This window comes from Mus caroli, chromosome 12 (genome assembly GCF_900094665.2).
Source record: "Mus caroli chromosome 12, CAROLI_EIJ_v1.1, whole genome shotgun sequence".
In the NCBI taxonomy this organism is placed as follows: Eukaryota; Metazoa; Chordata; class Mammalia; order Rodentia; family Muridae; genus Mus; species Mus caroli.
Window position 1 is genome coordinate 100,901,867 of NC_034581.1, and position 19,449 is coordinate 100,921,315.

The window sequence follows — 19,449 nt, forward strand, 5'->3', positions numbered from 1 at the left end:
GCAGAGGTTCTTTCAGTATAACGCTGGAAGCTAAGATAATCAATATAAGTTCACCACGCGCCAAGCATACTGAACTGATGCTAAGATGTTGGATACAGGGGGTGTGGTACCCGGGACACTATGCTTTCTTTACATCTTTTCTTTAGACTTACATCTGTCTTGAGGAAGGAAAGATATGAAATACTGTCTTTGGGAGGCAGTAGGGCTATTGTACTCAGGAATTCCCAGCAGCCGTGGTTCCCCAGACAAGTAAGCCAGCATCCTGGTGTAGATGGAGACATGATGTCTAGACCCCAACCTTACTAAGAACCTATTGGCAGTAAACAGTTGCTAGGAGAAACAGCGTCATCCGTTACTGAGAATGTGGCTCTGTTGGGTTTCTTCTGCTTCAATAGATGACTCCACATTCAGGCCCATATGAGCTAATCTTAGTGGAATATTTTAAAAGAGAGATATGATATGTTGGGAGGGGAGGTTGTTGACAAGTGACATGCGGTTGTTGGAAGAGGGTGTGCAGGATTGTATTTCGCTGAGCACGTTATGAAATTCTCAAAAATAAGGAAAAAAACTTTTTCTGAAGTTCAAAAAAAAGGGCAAAGCGTACACAGACTTCTTTTTCCAATTCCATTTTCTACGTGCGGCAGCCTTGCTCTCTGGTGTGTGGCTTCTGTTCTGTTCAGGTCCTGATTTTGTATGAGTGACCTTCGAGTGTGCCTGTGCAGGTGTGGACACGCCTGTGCGTCGTGCTGACTATGTGAACGTCAGCAATGTAAGCTGGCTCAGCAGGTGGTCTTCCTGAGTAGAACAGCATCTGTGTGTAGGACTGAATATGTGTTCACAATGGATAGAGGTTGACCATCGCCGTCTTAGCTCAGAGTCCTTCTCCCCATTTTCCCGATTGCCCCAACCTTCATTCTAGATGAAGAGTGTGATTTTTATCTTTCCCCGTCTTGGTGCCCTTTTAGGTGACACATTTATTTCTGCCCCATCTTGTCCATCCTTGACATCACCCGAGCCCTCAATGACCGAAAGAGAAAATTAAAAATAAGTAAAAAAGAAGAAGAAAAAAAGCACAGCCTCCCCTGGCAACCGAAATACGTCTAAGTGTAACATAATTACTGGCGCTCTGCCCTCTTTCCTCCCTGCTGAGGCAATTCCACCAGCTCCACAACATACACTTATGCCCTCAGCTTCTCAGGGCGCTGCACGCAGATGGGGAGATTTGATTAAAATTACAGTACTTTAGGTTCAACTTCACCTATTAAGAAAAAAAAAAAACAGGAAGATTGGGTGCTGGACTTCTTTCCCCTTTGCAGAGAAGTAACTAGGCCAGGGTAATTATGGGACCCCGCAGTGCACCCTCAATGGCTCCCTGGTGATATTTTCTCCACTGCCTGTCTCTGTGGAGATGCAGGTGTCCACATGAATGACAACTGTGCCAGCAGAGGTACAGCGTCCCCTCTGTCTCTCCCCTTCCCCCACCCACACTCCATCTCTGGCCTTCTTCGGTTTTGTTTCTTTATCAACCTGTTCACCATCACTACCACCTCCACCCGCCCCAGCCCCCACCTCCATGCCTCACCCCCACCTCCGCACCATCTTTTACTGATAAAGAGAATTAAAGATCAGACAACCTCCAGTTGCTTGGCACCCTGCAAGGAGATGGAGGCCAAGTGACTCCACCAGGGTCACACGGCATCTAGTGACAGAGCCTAAATTCAAGCACTCATGTGTCTATAGCACTTGTGCTCAGTCATCTTCCACCATTGTGGTTAAATATGCCATGACCCACCATACTGAAATACTTTGATTCATCTCCTACACAATCCAGGTAGGCTCCGTCCCTGATTAATCCAAGGAGAGGCGCCATATTACTTTCATTGCAGTGATGTAAGAGCTGGGGTGCAGGAAGGTCCAGTGGACATCATGAAGTTGCCAGCTAGTAGGTGTCAAAGTCAGCGTCAGACAGAGTTTGCATATACCCTTATTCTCATGCAATGGAGGGTACAGTTCACTGGTGACACACTGTGTCTGTGTGTCCCTCTCTCCAGGAGTGGGACTGGTAGCTGGCCCCCTGTTGGGTGGCATATGGATGGCTCATGGAGTAGTGTTCACTGCTTTCCATGAATTTACATGTTAGGGGCTAACATCCTTCATAAAGTCCTTACTGCCACTCGGGGTCATTTGGAAAACAGGTGTCCAAGGAGATGGTTCAGAGGTACAGGCCCTTGCCAAGCTAGAAGGCTGACCCGAGTTCAGTCTCTTTAACCAATCTATACAGTTTCCCACTGTGGCAGCATGTGTCTGAAATCTTAGTACACCTACAGTGAGACGGGAGGCAGATGCTGAAGAGTTGCAGAATAACAAGAGAGACTACCACGTTTCAAACATGGTAGATCCAGAAAATCAATTCCCCAAAAGTTATCCTTTAACATCCAAATGTGTGCTGTAATGCACACACGGATGCAAGCGTGCATGCATATGTACACACACATGCATATACACATACACACATGTATACTCACACACACACATGCACATACTCATGCACACACACACACACACACACACACACACATTAAAAAACAAAGCAAAACAATACCTGTCTTCACATTCCAAGCCATTTTCCCTGTATTTCACTCCCTATAACTAGACTGTACTTTCCCCCTGGAATTAAAGTTTTTATCACTTATATTCCTATCCTGATGGCATTTAGGGGTGGGTGACAATTGGCCAGGGTCACAAAACAGGAATTCCCTCAATAGCAGCTTTTACCTTAGCTTGTGTTTATTTTTATAATTTAAAAAAATGAATTCTTAGAGAATTTAATGACACGTGTTCGACCACATGTACTACCCGACTCCTTCTGGGTCGACCCCACTTTCTTATCCACCTGACACTGGATTCTTCTCTTCATTTCTTCAAACCCATGAGTCTAATTTGGTTGTCCAACGACTCTTAGAAATGGGACTTGGTCTACATGGTGAGCCTCAGGCCAGTCAGGGCTGCATAGTGAGACCCCTGACTCAGCAAAACAGGAACAGAAACAAACAACAAAAACAAAGCCAAAAAGCTAAAACCCTCGAAACTCAGAAATTCTGTTGTCTTGCGGTGGCTAAGACTGGCTCAGAGGTTATGCATTTGTGCTGTTCCTGCAGAGAATCTGAGTTTGGTCCCCTGTGTGTAACGCCAGCCCCAGGGGAATGGGAAGCCCTGTTCTGGTCTCCACTACTGCTACAACACATGCAGATACTCACATCCTTGCACACACATAATTAAAAATAAATTAAATCTTTAAAAAAAAATTCTGTCCTCTATATATGTGCCCACCAGAATCGATTGTGACTTACAGAACACAGTTGGCTCTAATTTAATTTTTCCTCCAAGTCACCGAACAATATACTCCCAGTTCTTATTAAGGGGCAGTTCCTTCTCAGTCTCTCTTTTTTTTTTTATTCACCTAATAAATACTTATTAACTGTCACTGTGTCTGTGATGGTTTGTATATGCTTGGCCCAGGGAGTGGCACTATTAGAGGTTGTGGCCTTGTTAGAGTGGGTGTGTCACTGTAGGAGTGGCCTTAAGTTCCTCATCCTAGCTTCCTGAAAATCAGTCTTCTGCTAGCAGCCTTCAGATGAAGATGGAGAACTCTCTGCTCTGCCTGCACCATGACTGCCTGGATGCTTCCATGCTCTTGCCTTGGTGATAATGGACTGAACTTCTGAACTTTTAAGCCAGCCCCAATTAAATGTTGTCCTTAAAAGACTTGCCTTGGTCATAGTGTCTGTTCACAGCAGTAAAACCCTAACTAAGGCAGTGTCTCAGGAATCCTGCTTGATTGTAAAGATGGACCCAGATTTGTCCTTCAGTCCTACAGACTCCCTTCACCATCACACTGACTGGTAAATCAAGTCTCTACTCTAGCCACAAGGTGTCAACTAATGGTTTCAGGATGTGCTTTCATGTATGGCTTAGCAAGTAACATTTGTGAGACCTTCTGTAGTCAGCCCTCCATATCAGGGATAGGGTTTTCCTAGGCAGGTTTCCCTAAAGGAGCAGAGCCAATAAAATGTACATATTATAAAATGTATAAACATTATAAAAGGTCATTTATTAGATTGGCCTGCATGAAAGGGGCTGGGTAGTCCAACAGTGGCCATCTGTACACTGGAGAGGATGAAGCCCAGAGGATACTCAGTCCATGAAGCTAGATGGCTCAGCAGTCCCACCGTGGCCCTGGGACCTTGGCAACCACTGGAGAGTTGCTGGCATTGACTTCGCACTGGAAAGCTGGAGTTGGTGTCATTGTAGACGACTCTGGAGGATAACAACAGAAATAGTTGCTGAAGAAATATCGGTGGATGTATGCATGCTTGTTGCTTTCTCCTGGACCTCTCTGTATCTGTGATGCCCTTAGAAGCCCATACAGACATGCTCAGTGGTGTCTCCTAAGTGACTCCAGATCCCATCAAATGCACAAGAACAACCACAGCCCCTCCAGCACGTGCACACTCAATCGGCTATTGATTAAAAGCCGTGGGCTTGTTTTGATTGCATCTGGGGACTGGAGAGATGGGTCAGCTATGAAAAGTGCTTGCTGCTCTTCCATGGACCTTAGTTCTGTTCCCAGCACCCATGTGGAATGGCTCTCAACCATCTTAGCTCCAACTCCAGCCCAACCTGGCACCCTCTTCTGGCCCTCATGAGTACCTGTAGACAGGTGACACACACACACACACACACACACACACACACACACACACACACACACACACACAAAGGGTGGAGGGGAGAAAGAGAGAGGGAGAGATAATTAAAATTTTTTTTCTAAAGAACTACATCTATACTGATCACATACAGACTGTTGGGTCATTATTTCCTGAATAATACAATGTAAGACAACTGATTTACACATAATTCACACTAAAATGAGGCTCTATAAGTACAACAGGGATGATTTCAAAGTGTAGAGAGTGAGCATAGGTTGCATATGTGTCCATATCATCTTGAACAGTAGACTCCAGCATCTGAGCTCCACCACATTCAGATGCCATGGGATGGTCACACTTAGTAAAAGCATCCCTGTATATTCTAGGTAATTCTGGGCAGGTCTGACAGGGATGGATTCTTTTTCTATGAGATTCTCCAGACTCTTTCTGGGGAGATATGAATAAATGTGATTTTACCTCAAGGCACCAACAGCAGATCATAGGAAGTAATCTCCTGTAAGTCTAGTATGGTGACCCAGTGAGTTTCTTAGGGTTATAAACAGGAGCATGGGTGACTCAAAGATAACGGCCATCACTGAGAAGCCCATCCCAGCATGGGGGATGGCTCAGGAAAGCTGCCTCCCTGGAGCTCTGTGGATGATTCATAAACAGTTGGACTGGTCAGGGAGTCTCTTGCAGCTAAGCAGGTGGGAGAGTTATTTACTCCTTGGCAACTGTTCACTGCTTCTGTAAGATTGGAAGGGAACTTGTATACCCTGTAAGTTTCAACTTCAGAGACTTGGATGTTCTGCTTAGTCCTTGAGATTTCTAAGCTTCAGTTATTTCCTGAGTCATACGAGCTTCCCTTGAGAATAAAGGCATTTCAATTCAGAGAAAATAGCTACACAACACTCAGCCTGGACTAGTTTAGGGAGGAGTCATGTGGAGAAAGCAGAACTGTTTTGGGGATCTTGGATAGGGGTCATCTAGGGATACTGCCAAGTTCCTGGGAGGGTGGATAAAGAATTGGTCTTCCTGGAAAGAAGACCTGCCTAGAGGAAGTAAAGGCATTAGGAAGGAGAAGTGACAGTCGAAGACAGAAGAGTGACTGACCCAGTGACAGTTGGAGATCCTGAGGCACCTACATGGAGAACAGAATAAGTTCTACCATAGTATGAAAGTGACTGAGCTCTGAGGCTGGGGATGAGAAAGCAGATTTGAAAACAGGGGTTTCCTGTCCAAGAGTGAAAATGACAGACTGTGAGGGGCCCTGGGAGAGAGCTATGTCATGGACTCTGAGGACCACTGAAAGAAAGTGAAGTCATTCATTACAGATTGATGCAGGAACAGAAGCAGGGGGTTGGGGGAAGAGGTAGAAAGGGAAACTGGGGGAAGGAACCTCAGAAGCAGGTGTCCGTGTGTGTCCGTGTGTGTGTGTGTATGTATGTTTGGGGATACTCTGTTCTGACTTTACTGGCTTCAGAGGCCTCTCCCCCTTCTGCACTTCTTGTCCTCGGTTAGTCTTACCTGGGCTATCCTCTCTTGGGTAGACTTTTCTCCTTCAGAGACCACCTTCTGGAGGAAGAGTAGGGGGTAACAACCCTAGGAGCAGGGGGCCTCCCTTCTTAAAGGATCTAGTCCCTGTATTCCAGATTGGTCCAACTTCCCCTGACTTGTCTTCAGTATTGCCATGGGGGGGGTCCCCACTGTGGGTCTGATGACCTGTGAGGTCCCTCTTTGACATCCTATGGTGCTTTTCCCAATTCCTTGGTAGCACCTACCCAAGTGCATTGAGAATTTCAGATCTTGTCTGAAGCTTGGCTGAGTCGGATCCTGCCAGGCAGCTTCCCTGTCTGTGTTTGAACACTTAATTACATCCTGACCTCTCAATTCTGTTGCTGTTTCAGTTCAAGTTCCAAAAGGACAGGAGAACTCTCAGATGAAGGCTAGAAATGGGAAGCTAGATGTGGCTTAGCAGCTCTGAACTCCATGTTCCTTGCTCAGGGCATCAGAGAATATCCACTGGGGTCACTGATGGCTACCTCAACACAACCTTTAGCTGCCAAAGAGCAGTTTTTACTACTGGACCTTGACTGACAACCTGTTTAGGCTCGTTCTCTAAATTCCATCTGGAGCCGAGACAGCTGAGCCATTGCAAGCCAAGAATCACCATCTCAAAATGATCCTGGCCAGGGCATTCCACCTGTTCTGCTGTTCTTTCTGCTGCCATTGTAAAAACACTGAGGTACCTTGTGGGAGAAAGGGTTTATTTGGCTTTCGTGTCCTGACCAGAGTCTATCACTAAAGGAAATCAGGGCAGGAACTCAAGGCAGAAGCCTTGAGGCAGGAACTGAGGCAGAGTCCCCGGAGGAGCACTGTTTACTGGCTTGCTCCCCAGGGCTTATTCAACCTGCTCTCTATGCAGCCCAGAACCTCCTGCCCAAGGGTGGTACTGCCCACAGTGGACTGGGTTTTTTTTTTTTTCACAGAAATCATTAATCAAGAAAATGGGCCATGGACTTGCCTCCAGGCCAATCTGGTGGCGATACCCACCCTGGGCTTGTCACCTCAGCGGAGGCTCCCTCGTCCCAGGAGACTCTAGGTTTGTGTTGAGTTGACAAAATCTTGTATCTTTCCACCTCTCTGGATCTCCCTACTCTTTCTAATCCCTGTGATTATTTTCATTTCCATCCTATGTTCACATCCCTGTGCTTTTAGCCACTTATTTTGGACAAAATGAGTGAAGTCGGAGAACAAAATTGGAATGGGCTCTTTCTTTGCAGTCCTCTAGAATTAATGGGCATGGAAAAAATATAAAGGGCTGGATTTGATTCTGGTTGGGAAATCATTTTCATTGCCACACTTATTTTAGCAAAACATTTGTCCCGTCCCTATTTATACAACGGGATTTGGAACAAGCCCTTCCTGCCTGCATCCTCATGACTGTCAGTGAGAAGTCTGACTGAAGAAAGCCACTGAGATCTGTAGTCCTTCCCTGGCACACACTGAGTGCTTCAGCCTCCACCCTGGGTGAGCCTGCTGGATGGGGGCAGGGAGAGTTTAGAGGGACAGTACCAGAAAAGGATAGCACTGCCTGGGGTGTGTTGGAAATGAGTCTCTGTCTCTCCAATGCAGCAAAGTTACTGCTGTACACATTTTCTAAATTATAGAAATCAGGAGTCATCCCAGCCACCAATCTACCAGGTTTGGCAGGTTTCTATCAACACAGTGACGATAATAACTGGAATGACACTATCACCATGTGCCAGACTGGGTGTTAAGGGATGTGGGTCAGAAACCTAATCAGGGTTTGTATTCCTGCACAAAACATCATGACCAAGAAGCAAGTTGGGAAGGAAAGGGTTTATTCAGCTTACACTTCTACATTGCTGTTCATCACCAAAGGAAGTCAGGACTGGAACTCACACAGGGCAGGAACTTGGAGGCAGGATCTGATGCAGAGGCCATGGAGGGGTGCTGCTTGCTTGCTTCCCCTTGCTTGCTCAGCTGGCTTTCTTACAGAACTCTGTACCACCAGCCCAGGGATGGGTCCGCCCACAATGGGCTGGGTCCTCCCCACTTCATCACTAACTGAGAATATGTATCTTATAGCTAGATCTCATGGATGCATTTCCTCAAAGTAGGCTCCTTTCTCTGTGTCAACTCCAGCTTGTGTCAAGTTGACATACAAAATCAGCCAGTACAAGGACTCATTCAACCCTCACCCTTTGAGAAAGCACCCCAGCATACAGATAAGAGGTCATGATGCCCAACTTGGTTCTTTCTGTCAGGTCTCAAGGACATCTTGAAGGTCACAGGGTGTATCTTGGAGATTTCACTATCACCCACTGTCCTGTTGACTCCCAGGTCCCTGTGGTTGAACCAAAGGCTAAGGATGCCTGTGTGTGCTTGTGTGTGTGTGTGTATCTGTATATGTATGTATGCATGCATATGTCTGCATGTGGGTATGGACACGTGTATGCACTTGCATGTGTGTATGCATGCATGTATCTATGCATATGCATGTGTGTGCATGTGTGTGTTCACGGGAATGCACATGAGTGCACATGCGAAGGCCAGAGGTAGATGTGAGCTGTCTTCCTTGATGGATTACTCTTCATCTTCTTCTTTGAGACAGTTCCCTCTCACAGATCTTATTGCTCATAGATCCCACGAGGCTGGTTGGCCCATGAGCTACGGAGATTCTCTTTTCTCTACTTCGCCAGTGCTAAGATCACACACAGATGTGGCCCTCCGGACCTCAGGAGAGCTGGGACTCCACACTCAGACCCTTCTGCTTGTGTGGCAAGAGCTTTACTGTCTACGCCATCTCCTCAATGTTACTCTCTTGTGGTTTGGAGGACAGGGTCTCATGTAGTGGCCCAGACTGGCCAGGAATTTATAATCCCCAGCTTCTAGAATACAGTTATTACAAGCCTTTGCCATCAGCTTCAATAACAACCTTCACCAGCCCACACCGTGGGAGTTTATTAGGAGCTCACCTGTCAGGCTGATTAAGTATGATTGGCAGGGTGAGGAGGGCTCTCTGCTTGGTGAGGAGGGCTCCAGGCTCCTCTCATCAGATTCTCTATTCTCTATCACCCAGCGGGTGGGTGAGAGGAGACAGTGAAGAAGAATCACTGCCCTCTTAATCGCCACATACCTGTCTTAGGTAGCATCTCATCCAGGTGCAAAGGAGTCTGGGAAGTGTAGTTTTGGACTGGACAGCATGGACTCAGTTCCCAACTTAGGAGAAAGACCTTTCTTTTCCCAGTAGACAGGTCCCGGACTTCCCGTTTTTATTACCCTCTGCCACAGATGAATAAGACTTTGACCCAAGCTTCTGTCTTGAAAAGAGTAAAAAAAAAAGTAGCTCACATTGTGAGCGGTTCTAAACCGTGGAAACAGCCCACTTCTGTCAGGAACTGCAGGAGACTCCAGAGCACCTCCCTCCAAGCCAGCTGATGTTGGCCATGCACTGGTCTGCAGCCTGTGTCCTGGAAACTCCATCACACTGCACATTTCTCTGTGCATCTTGGGTTATGTAACCTTGTATTCATTTTTAAGAATCTGCACAAGGATAAAAATCTGCGCTGCCTCTGTACTTCTTAGACTCCAAATATCTGAAGACAGGGAACAATACGTTGGTGGGACAGCTGTCACTTGAGACAGACAGAGAGAGAGAGAGAGAGAAGAGATAGAAAGAATGCATCAATCTTTCAGAGGTGGACACCCGAGTGTGTCTGCTTGGGGCAAGTGAAGAGAAAGAGTCACCCCATTAAAAAGAGGATTTCTCTTCTCTCTTAACCTCTAGGCTCATAGCTGCTAGTAACATCTCAGAGGATAAAAGCATAGGCCAGTTTAGAAAATTCCCAAATGTGTATGTGCCAGAGAGAAGAACGCGTTGATGTTACTGTCTCTTAGCATTGCCCAGTCCCAGAGCTGAATGTAAATTCAGAGATCTTCCTAACCATGGCTCTTATGGGACAGAGGGGACGGTGGAGCCAAGAGAGTGGCATATCTCAGTCTTGCTATTTCCTACTAATATGCCACATGGGCTCTTCTAGAGTCAGTATGGGACCATACAGCACTCCTGCCTGAAACCTTCAGCTTGTCATTGCTACCAGATGACAGGTGACAGCACACCACCTGTGCCACCTGTTCCTGTCCTTCCTGGCTGCTCTTCCTGACACTCTTACCTTCTAAGTGTCCCCTCTGTCCACATTCACCCACCATGCTGGGCAGCTCTGCCAGATGAGGAAGGCCCCTCTGTCTAGCTCTGCTCACCTTCGACCCGGCATTTTGAGACAGGTTGGGGGGCAACTCGTGCGGATAGGTACTCTCTTCTCCACAGTCATTCAAGGCTCCACAGCGAAGCAGCACTCACCTCGAAGGGGCCAGGAGTGTCTGTGCCGGTGCCCATGTAGTGACTCTCCCTTCTCAGTCTTTGAGGCTGACTTGCGTTCTTCTGGCAACCCGAGTCTTTAGCTCATCTGTAAGTACCAGGGAGGTATCAGGGTGTCTTAGCAGTTTAACGACAGAAGCAGAAGTCCTTTCAGTAGACATTTAAAGCTACTTGTATAATGAGCATCTGGGTTTAGGACCCGCTTGGTAGTTTAGGGTCCTCTTGAGATCCCGTTGCTTAGGTGTCTACATGGCTCTTCCATCTCTACCTCAGGGTAGAGAATGCCACCTATCATGTGACCTTTGCTGACCTGATTTAAAACAGCATCTCGTCACTATGTACCTTTGGTCTGTTTTCCTGACAACATGGACTGTGCTTTCAGCCACTGAACCTTTATGGCTCCTACCTACTTGTCAGCTATCTTACTACTGGGGCAGAAGCATCCTGAAGGGGCAGGGGTTTCTGCTTTGCTGCCTATTACATCACTGTGCCCAAGACTACACCTCCATATAACAGGGGCCAAGAACCATTTGTGAAATGAATGAATGGCATTCAACTAAGGGGCCTTCTGACCCAGCACCTTCCCCCAGATCAGATCTCCTGGGTTTTCAGAGAGGGAGAGGGAGAGACAGAGGGAGAGGGAGAGACGAGAGAGAGAAAGAGAGAGAGAGAGAGAGAGAGAGAGAGAGAGAGAGAGAGATCAGAAAGGCAGAATTATAGCATTGCTCTGTAACACAGGTAACAAACAGAATTAAACAATTGAACCAAAGCCTCCAATGATTCCTTAAAGTATAGTCAACACGGGTCCTTTGAAATCTCCCTTCAGGGGACGGGTGCTGTGAAAGGAGAAAGGAATGGCCGATCTCTATGTTTTATTTTTACAATCAACACACTAGTGACAGTGGGAACAATCAAGGAGTGCTGGCAGACCGCTTTTACTGCAGAGTTGGAGGAAGCAGAGGAATGAAGAATAATTGCATCCCAACCTTTTATCAGTCTGGGGAACTCATTTAATATGCAGAGGAAATACGTTAGAATAATTTGTATAACTATCTAGTCCCGACTTTAAGTTTTCTAAAATGTAACTAGCTTGAAAGAAAAGGGTGTTAAAGATGCTGGGCATAGTGAGTGACTGAGGGCAGCTCATTACAATTATATCAGGAAGTGGGTATTTATATTAAGGATATCACTGAGTTCTAATCTGGTACAAGATGCCCCTCTCCGTGTGTGTGTGTGTGTGTGTGTGTGTGTGTGTGTGTTTAACCAGTCTTCCTTTAATGAAGTGAACTGATAACCCCCATTTGATTTCATTCTGGCTGTAGACAAATACACTAAAGCTTTAAGTATATAATTTTTAACCTCTTAGAAAGGTTGAATGATGTGTTATGAAACTATTACTGTGCATGGCTCACATTCAATGCACCACGAAGGCGCTCCATTAATCCTAATTTAACATGCATCTGCTCACAATTTGGAAGAGGAAATTGGCTAAGAACTGAAGAAACGGTCCGTATTCATGCGTACACACAAAAGGCTCCTGGCTCATACAAGAGGCTGGAGTGACTGCTGGGTGCACAATGCTCTCTAAGCACGAAGACCAGGGCAGGGGTAACTTTCCTCTCTTCCCCACTGAATCTCCTTGGCCAGTACTCTACTGGACTGAGACAGTGACCATTCTACTCTGCAAATCACGCCTGCTTGCCCGGCAGTGGTGGCTGCCTTTAATCCCAGTACTTAGGAGGCAGAGGTAGGCGGATTTCTGAGTTCGAGGCCAGACTGGTCTACAGAGTGAGTTCCAGGACAGCCAGGGCTACACAGAGAAACCCTTTCTTGAAAAACAAAACAAAATACCAAAACAAAACAAAACAAAACAAAAAACCCCAAAAAACAGCAACAAAAAAAAAAAAAAAAGAAAGAAAGAAAGAAAAGAAAGGAAACGAAAAGAAAAAAGAAAAGAAAAAAATCACGCCTGCTTAAAGCCACCAGGACTAAGTTCAAGGTCAAATGTGAGCCAGCAGAGCCAGGAAGGAACAAAACAAAACAAAAAAACAAAAGAAAGAAAGAAGAGAAAAAAGAAAAGAAAAGAAAAGCAACTGGAAAACCTTAGGGTCATCCAAGCTGTAAGTGCAAGCTAAGTTAAAGAAAGCAGCTGGGTGCAGGCAGTTAGCTAGTGTTAGAAACAAGGTTGTTTCCAAGCGGTGCTCTAAAGGGTAAGGGGGCGTGGCCAGACAGCGTGCCCTGTGGGAAGACAGAAGCTACAGTCAGGAGTCCCCGGCTCTCCTTATCTTCTTCTGTCTGGGACCAGAGGCAAGAGATCTAACTGCAGTGGATAATCTTCACTGTCAACATGACGGTACTTAAAAGCACCTAGAAAGTTGATGAGGTACATCCAGGTGTGTCTCAGTGTATTTTCCAAGAGGAGGAACTGAGGAGGAAAACCCCAACCAGAACGTGGGTGTCAGTAGGGTGCGGATGGATTAATGGTGTGGGGAGGAAACCCACTGGATTCTGACGTTCCCTCTTCTTGGCTTGCTGACCACCACGAAGTCATTGTCCACCGAAGGCTGCCATCCCATGATGCTCTGCGTCATAGCCTGCCCTGCAAAGCAGAGTCAAGTGGCCCCGCTGAAACTGCCGCTTCTGCCATTTACGAGATCACACCAACAAGAAAACAAATGTACTGCTAGAGGCAGGCTTGCAGAGGTTAGACCATGCTGCTCAGAAGAAGAGAGCCCGCCATCTTGCCAGATACAGAAGCCTAATAAGGACGCAGCATTACAGCAAGGACTTTCTAGTGTAAGGACCAGAAAAATCACCCAACTTCCTACTGGGCTGGTTGCACTTTCCGCACCATGGCAGGCCACTGCATTGTTTGTTTTTCCTGTTGCTGTGACCAATATCTGGCAAGAAGCCGCTGAAGGCAGGAAGGGCCTGTTTTGGCTCCCAGTCTGAGGGGATACGGGATGGAATGGAAAGAGGGCTTGGGGGGGGGGATGGTTGAGGCAGCGGGAGAGAGAGAGAGAACTAGTCACAAGGAGCAGCTGTAGAGAGGAAACTGTTTTCTGGCTGAGAAATGCATTTTTCTGCCTCCAATTCTGCAGTCCCACCCCTCGGGTTGTTGTCCTGTAGCTAAGCCCCACATTACAAATGGTCACACAACCTCTCAAGCCGCTAGGAACTAAGTATTCAAGCACTTTTGACTATGGAGATTGCGTATTTGAATCTGAGCCTGCAGGTGGGTGCACCGAGACCCATGGGTGCAAGGGGTGGGGTATGGAGGGGGTGACGGGCTGGGGAAGGTGTCTCTGGCGTCCCACTTGCTCAGTCCGTTTCCACAGCCCTCCCCAGCTCTGTGTTTTTCTTGAGCGGAAACCTGCTTCCCGCGGCAGCCCACCCCCACCCCCCATGGCCTTTGCCATTCTGATGATAATAGGTTTGTATCTGCAGCTGAATCAGCCTGTGCCTGTCCAGCCATCTTTAGCTCAAATTAATCACAGCTTTTTAACTCAAAACAGTACAACTCTGATCCCAGCCAATTAAGTCTGCGCTGTTTAGACAAAGAGACTAATATAACCCTGAAAAGCCTAACCTTTGGCCGCAGCGATGTCTGGAGATAATGAGCTCCGTTTCAGTGGGTTGGCTTTGTGGAGAGGTATGTTGTGGAAGGAGGCATCTATTTGCAGATTCTGCATCGGCGGGAGATGTACACCAGGGCCCACAGGCTCTGGTCCTGCACGTGCAAGTGTGAAAGAAGGAGGGTGGGGTCCTGGGAGCCTAACTCAGGCTGGGGGGTTTGAAGATGCAGATCCTTTCCTCCCTTGCAAAATCCAGCTGACTCTGATGAAGGGATGAACAGACAGCACTGCTCCACACAAGACCCTTTTCATCTTTATGGGCGTTTGTGTCAATTACTTTCTGTTGCTGTGATAAAACACAGCTGACTGAAAAGCAGCTTCTAGAAGGAAGGGTTTATTTGGGCTTATGGTACCGGAGGGAGAAGAGTCCATCATGATGAAGACACAATGGCAACAGGTGGCAGGCACGGTGACAAAGCATGGTGGCCGGCACGGTTGCGGGAGCAGGAAGCTGAGAGCCCACATCCTAACCATGAGCACGAAGCAGAGGGTGTGAACCGGAAGTGTGTAAGGCTTTGGATCTCTCAGCCCACTCGTCTCCTCTGACAGACTTCCTCTGACAAAGACACACCACCTAAACTCCCCCAAACCATGCCACCAACCAATAACCAAGTGTTTAAATGCCCCCAAGACGGTGGGGGACAGTTCTCACTCAAATCACCGCAAAGCTAAAGGATGGCTGCATGGATTTTAGGATGGGCGTGATTGGCATGGTGGCCCTGACAGTGAAACTGGAGTCTCCTGCAGTTTTGATTGAGTTTGACTGTGCCCCCCCTCCCCAGCCCCTTCCCCACCCTCAGTGTTTCAGGTTTTCGAAACCTGGTTCTCCATATAGAAATTTATTGGACCTTTAGAGATAGGGCTAGTGGTAAGCCCTCACCGGGACCCGATTTTTCTGTCTTGTTATTTGATTTCTTTCATTATGCCATTGGCCATGCTGTAATGTTTAATAAGAGGTGCCTAGACAAGCTGGTACATGTGGTTCATGGCTTTAGATTCTAAACCTCTAAGCAAGGTAAATCTCTTTCCAAATTACCTAGCTTGGGTGTTCTATGATAGTAACAGAAATAAAGCACCGTGTGGTAGGCTGAGCTTTGGTTTGATGATTTAGTTCTGTGGATGGCCACAGTGATGCTGTGAAAGTGAGAGTCATGTGGGTGTGCTTGTTCCCAATGATGTCTGAGAGCTCATGTCCAGAAAAATAGTCAGCAAAGGGGGCTTTAGCCAAACCTACTGAGATCAAACAAGAAAGCTGAGCTTAGTCTTGCAAAATGCAGACAGTTTCTCCTGAAGAAAGATGTCAGAAAGGAATTCCAGGCAGGAAGTGACATTGCAGGCAAAGGTATGAGTCGGTAGGCCGGGTGGAAAATCGTCAGCCTTGCCTCAGAGCTGGAACACAGAGTCTGAGGCCTTCTGTGGGCAGGGATGACACACACAGGGTCACTACATGGAAAGCTGTCCTCTCTAAAGTGCCCGGAGAGCAACTTCCAGACCAGTGTGGAAACGTTAAAGGTGTGTGGGCAGAGCATTAGATCAGTACAGCTTCTGGAACATTCTGTTGGTATCTCACAGGGCAGCTTACTTAAAGTATTTGTCTGACCTCAGATTTCTTATCTGTGGGACAGAAAGCTTGATAACATGATCTCTCTCCAATTCTCCCACCAGCCTGGTCCGACGCCTGCCTCAGGCTCCTTTGTACCAGTCTTTTAAGTGAGTGCCACCATGCCATGCCTGGCTTTTATTTTTTAATGTGGGTTCTTGGAATTGACCTACAATCCATAGGTTTGCACAGTAAGCACATTGGCCACTCCACTGCCAGCCAGCCAGCTGCCACCTTGCTTTCCAGAGGGCCTTTCTACATGAATCAGTCCTGTCTTTCCATTCCAACTCTTTGAAACTTCACTACCTGGAGGTCTTGCTGAGCTGCAGAGATTGCCCTCCATTCCTCCCGAAGGCATACAGCTCCCCAGTTCCTATGAAAACCCACGCATCTAAGCCACTTCCTGTGTGTGCCTCTCATACTTAAGGCACTATGTTCTGCCCTGATTACAGGGCAGGTGCTGGGTAACATGGGTGTTCCCAGGCCTGCATCTCACTTCCCAAACTTGCAGGTCCCATTTGTCTTGCAGAAAGCAGGCTAAAGGGTCCTGTTTGGGTCCCCTCTCTCAGTGCCCCTCTGACCTACAGGGTTGGCCCCTGTGATGTGCATGCCTCTCCTCTTGGAATCTCAGAACATTAAAACAACCGTTTGCGTGGCCAGGGACATAGTTCCATCAGTAGCATAGATGCTTTCCACACATGGAGCCCACCCAACCTGGCAGGCATGGTAGCACACGTACTTGCCATCCTAGCAATTGTGAGGTAGACCTAGCAACTGTGAGGTAGATGTGGGTACAAACAGGAGTTCAAGGTCATCCTTGGCTACCTGGAAAATGTGAGGCCAACCTGGGCTACATAAGATCATATCCAACAACAACAACAGCCACTATTATCCCCTGGCATGGGGTGTGTGTGTGTGTGTGTGTGTGTGTGAGGCTGTCAGCAGCAATCCATTCTTGATCGATTGCTCCTAAATATGGATAAGATAAATATGCAAAGCACATTTTTAAGGCACAGCAATATTCTTGAATGGAATGTACAGGTAGTCTCTCTGTCAGGCTAATGGGGCTAAAACCCAACTGTTTGTTAAAACCTGGGCCATATGGTAGGGGAATATGCGTTTTCCAGTTTGCACACATAGGCCCTGGAGGTCAGCAGAGCTGCTGGTCAGATCACCTTATATCTTTGAACCTCAACATCTTCATTTGTCCTGACTTGAGATGCTCCAGCCCTCTTCAGTCTCCATTGCTGCCCCGTCTGTTCTTGGGCTTCCCCATCCATCCATCCATCCATCCATCCATCCATCCATCCATCCATCCATCAGGAATACTGTCCCTCTTCTCTACACCTCCTCCTACTGACGGAGTGGGAGACACCATCCGAGGCTGCATTGTAAACTGTAAAGTGCTGTGCAGCCGAGGTCTGCTATTAGCTTCATTGTTGGGTATGAACTTGGCCCTGGCTGTAGGTGAGTAAGACTTTCAGGGCAGCAGTATATGATTTGGCAAATTATCTCTTCAGTGTGCTAAAGGGTCCGCCAGGAGTTTGCTCACTGCAGGATGAGGGAACAATACGGCCTCGCTGGATTCAATAACAGGGCTTTAATTATCATGATTGCCTCACATTTGTACAAAGTCTTTAGTTTCAAGATCTCAAAGTACTTTATAAACATTAAACCTCTTGGTCCCCCAGGGGAGATACTAAATGGATGCGTGAGCTGGTAGGTTTTTCCTTTTCTTGGCTCAAAAGTGTTTTCCTTCTATCCAGGTGAGGATAAACGGAACTTCAGCCTCTACAGAATGGCATTAGGCAGCGGAGGAGGAAAGCAAGCATAGTCTGGGCCAAGGGGGAAAGTATGAAGTAAGGAAACACCTAGCAATTATCAGCTCCAGTGGAGTGCCAAGCCGGAACCTAGGTCCCCTTCAGATGGTCTGACAGCAGTAATTTCCTCCCACTGTATAGATAAGGAGAACAGACTGGAGCTCTGAGAGGGTGAACTGCATGTTCAAGGTCACACAGCAGAGGAGACATAAAGACAGGTAGCATTTGCACATAGGAATCTTTGAGCTCCACAGTGTCACTCTTTGCCCTGTGTTCTAGTTGCATTCTGTTGCAGTGACAGATATGTCCGAAGACAGGTTTGGGGAGGAGAGGGCTACCTTGGCTTTCGTGTCCAGCTTGGAGTCTGTCACTGGGGAGAGTCATGGCAGGAACTCCAACAAAAACCTGAAACAGAAAACATAGAAGGGTGCTGCATACAGGCTTGCTGGAAGGCTCGTGATTAGCTAACGTACATATATGATTCATTACCACCTTCTTAGGGAATGACTCTGCCCACTGTGGGCTTACTCCTACTCCTGTACCAGTTAACAATCAAATCAAGTGTCGACTAGCAATCAAGACAATCCCCTATGGACATACCAACAGGCCCTTCTGATCTGGGCCCTTCAATTGTTGTTTTCCTCTCAATGGCTCCAGGCTTGTCAGGTTGACAATTGAAGCCAATAGGACACCCTGTATTGAGCTGCCCTCCAGGTTATGGGTTGATCTGCCTAGGAATCCTGTGCAGAATGCCTGCATGGAACTTACTGCTTTTCTATCACCATTGGCTTTGAGATTCAGTGATACTAAGTCTGAGGCAGTTGCCTTCCCAAGGAGAAGAAGCCCTCGGGCACCTATTGGTATGAACAAGTTACTCTTGTCCTAGGTAAATCTAAGCACTCTGACAAAGTAGCATGCACTGACAGACTTTCAAATAGCAGACAATTGTCTTGCATGGTTCTGAAACAGAATCCTGTGATGAGAAAGCCAGGTGGGATTCTGGTGAGGGTCCATTTTCAAGTGGCTGACTGCCATCTTTTCATGGCACCTTTGCACTCTGACAAGGGAGCTCTCCAGGGTAGAGGATTTATGATCATGATGTCACTGCCAAACATCCACCTTCTAATGCCATCTCCATGGAAGTTAGAACTTCGGTATAACTTTTTTTTCCATGCATCTACTGCACCTTAGACTTGGAATGGCCATTTTATTCTGCACACAACTTCTGTCATTTTGTCCCTTGGACAGGTACAGAGCCGGGCAGCTGCCACAGTGCTTATGCCAAGAAGATTCAGTTGGAAGGATGACCCAAAGGATGAGGGCTGGCATCATTTAGATGAATCTTTGTTCTTATAGATGATGCCCAAGGCTGTTGTTATAGGCACACAGTCTCTTCACATGGCCTGGACTTCCTCACAGCATGGCTGCCAAAGGAACCCAGGCTTCTTCCATGGCTCCTCTGGGATCTGCTTGTGTGTGTTCTGCATGAGCCAAGCAGAAACCTTTTGTTTGTTTGTTGTTTTGACTAAATTCTGATGCCACACACGGTTACATGTTTTCCATCCATTAGTTATAATGACCGCTAAGCCTATCCCAGAGTAGAATGGCTGGGTGTTGGCAGGACCAGACTCCCTCTGAGGATTCCAGAGGCAAAATCATGACTTTTCTCTCCCAGCCTCTGGAGGTATTCTTTATCAATATTATGAGTTCCGGGGGCAGAAAATATATCTACAAAATGGTTGAATTTGCAGAAACAAGTTTTAACCTTTGCCAATGAGGA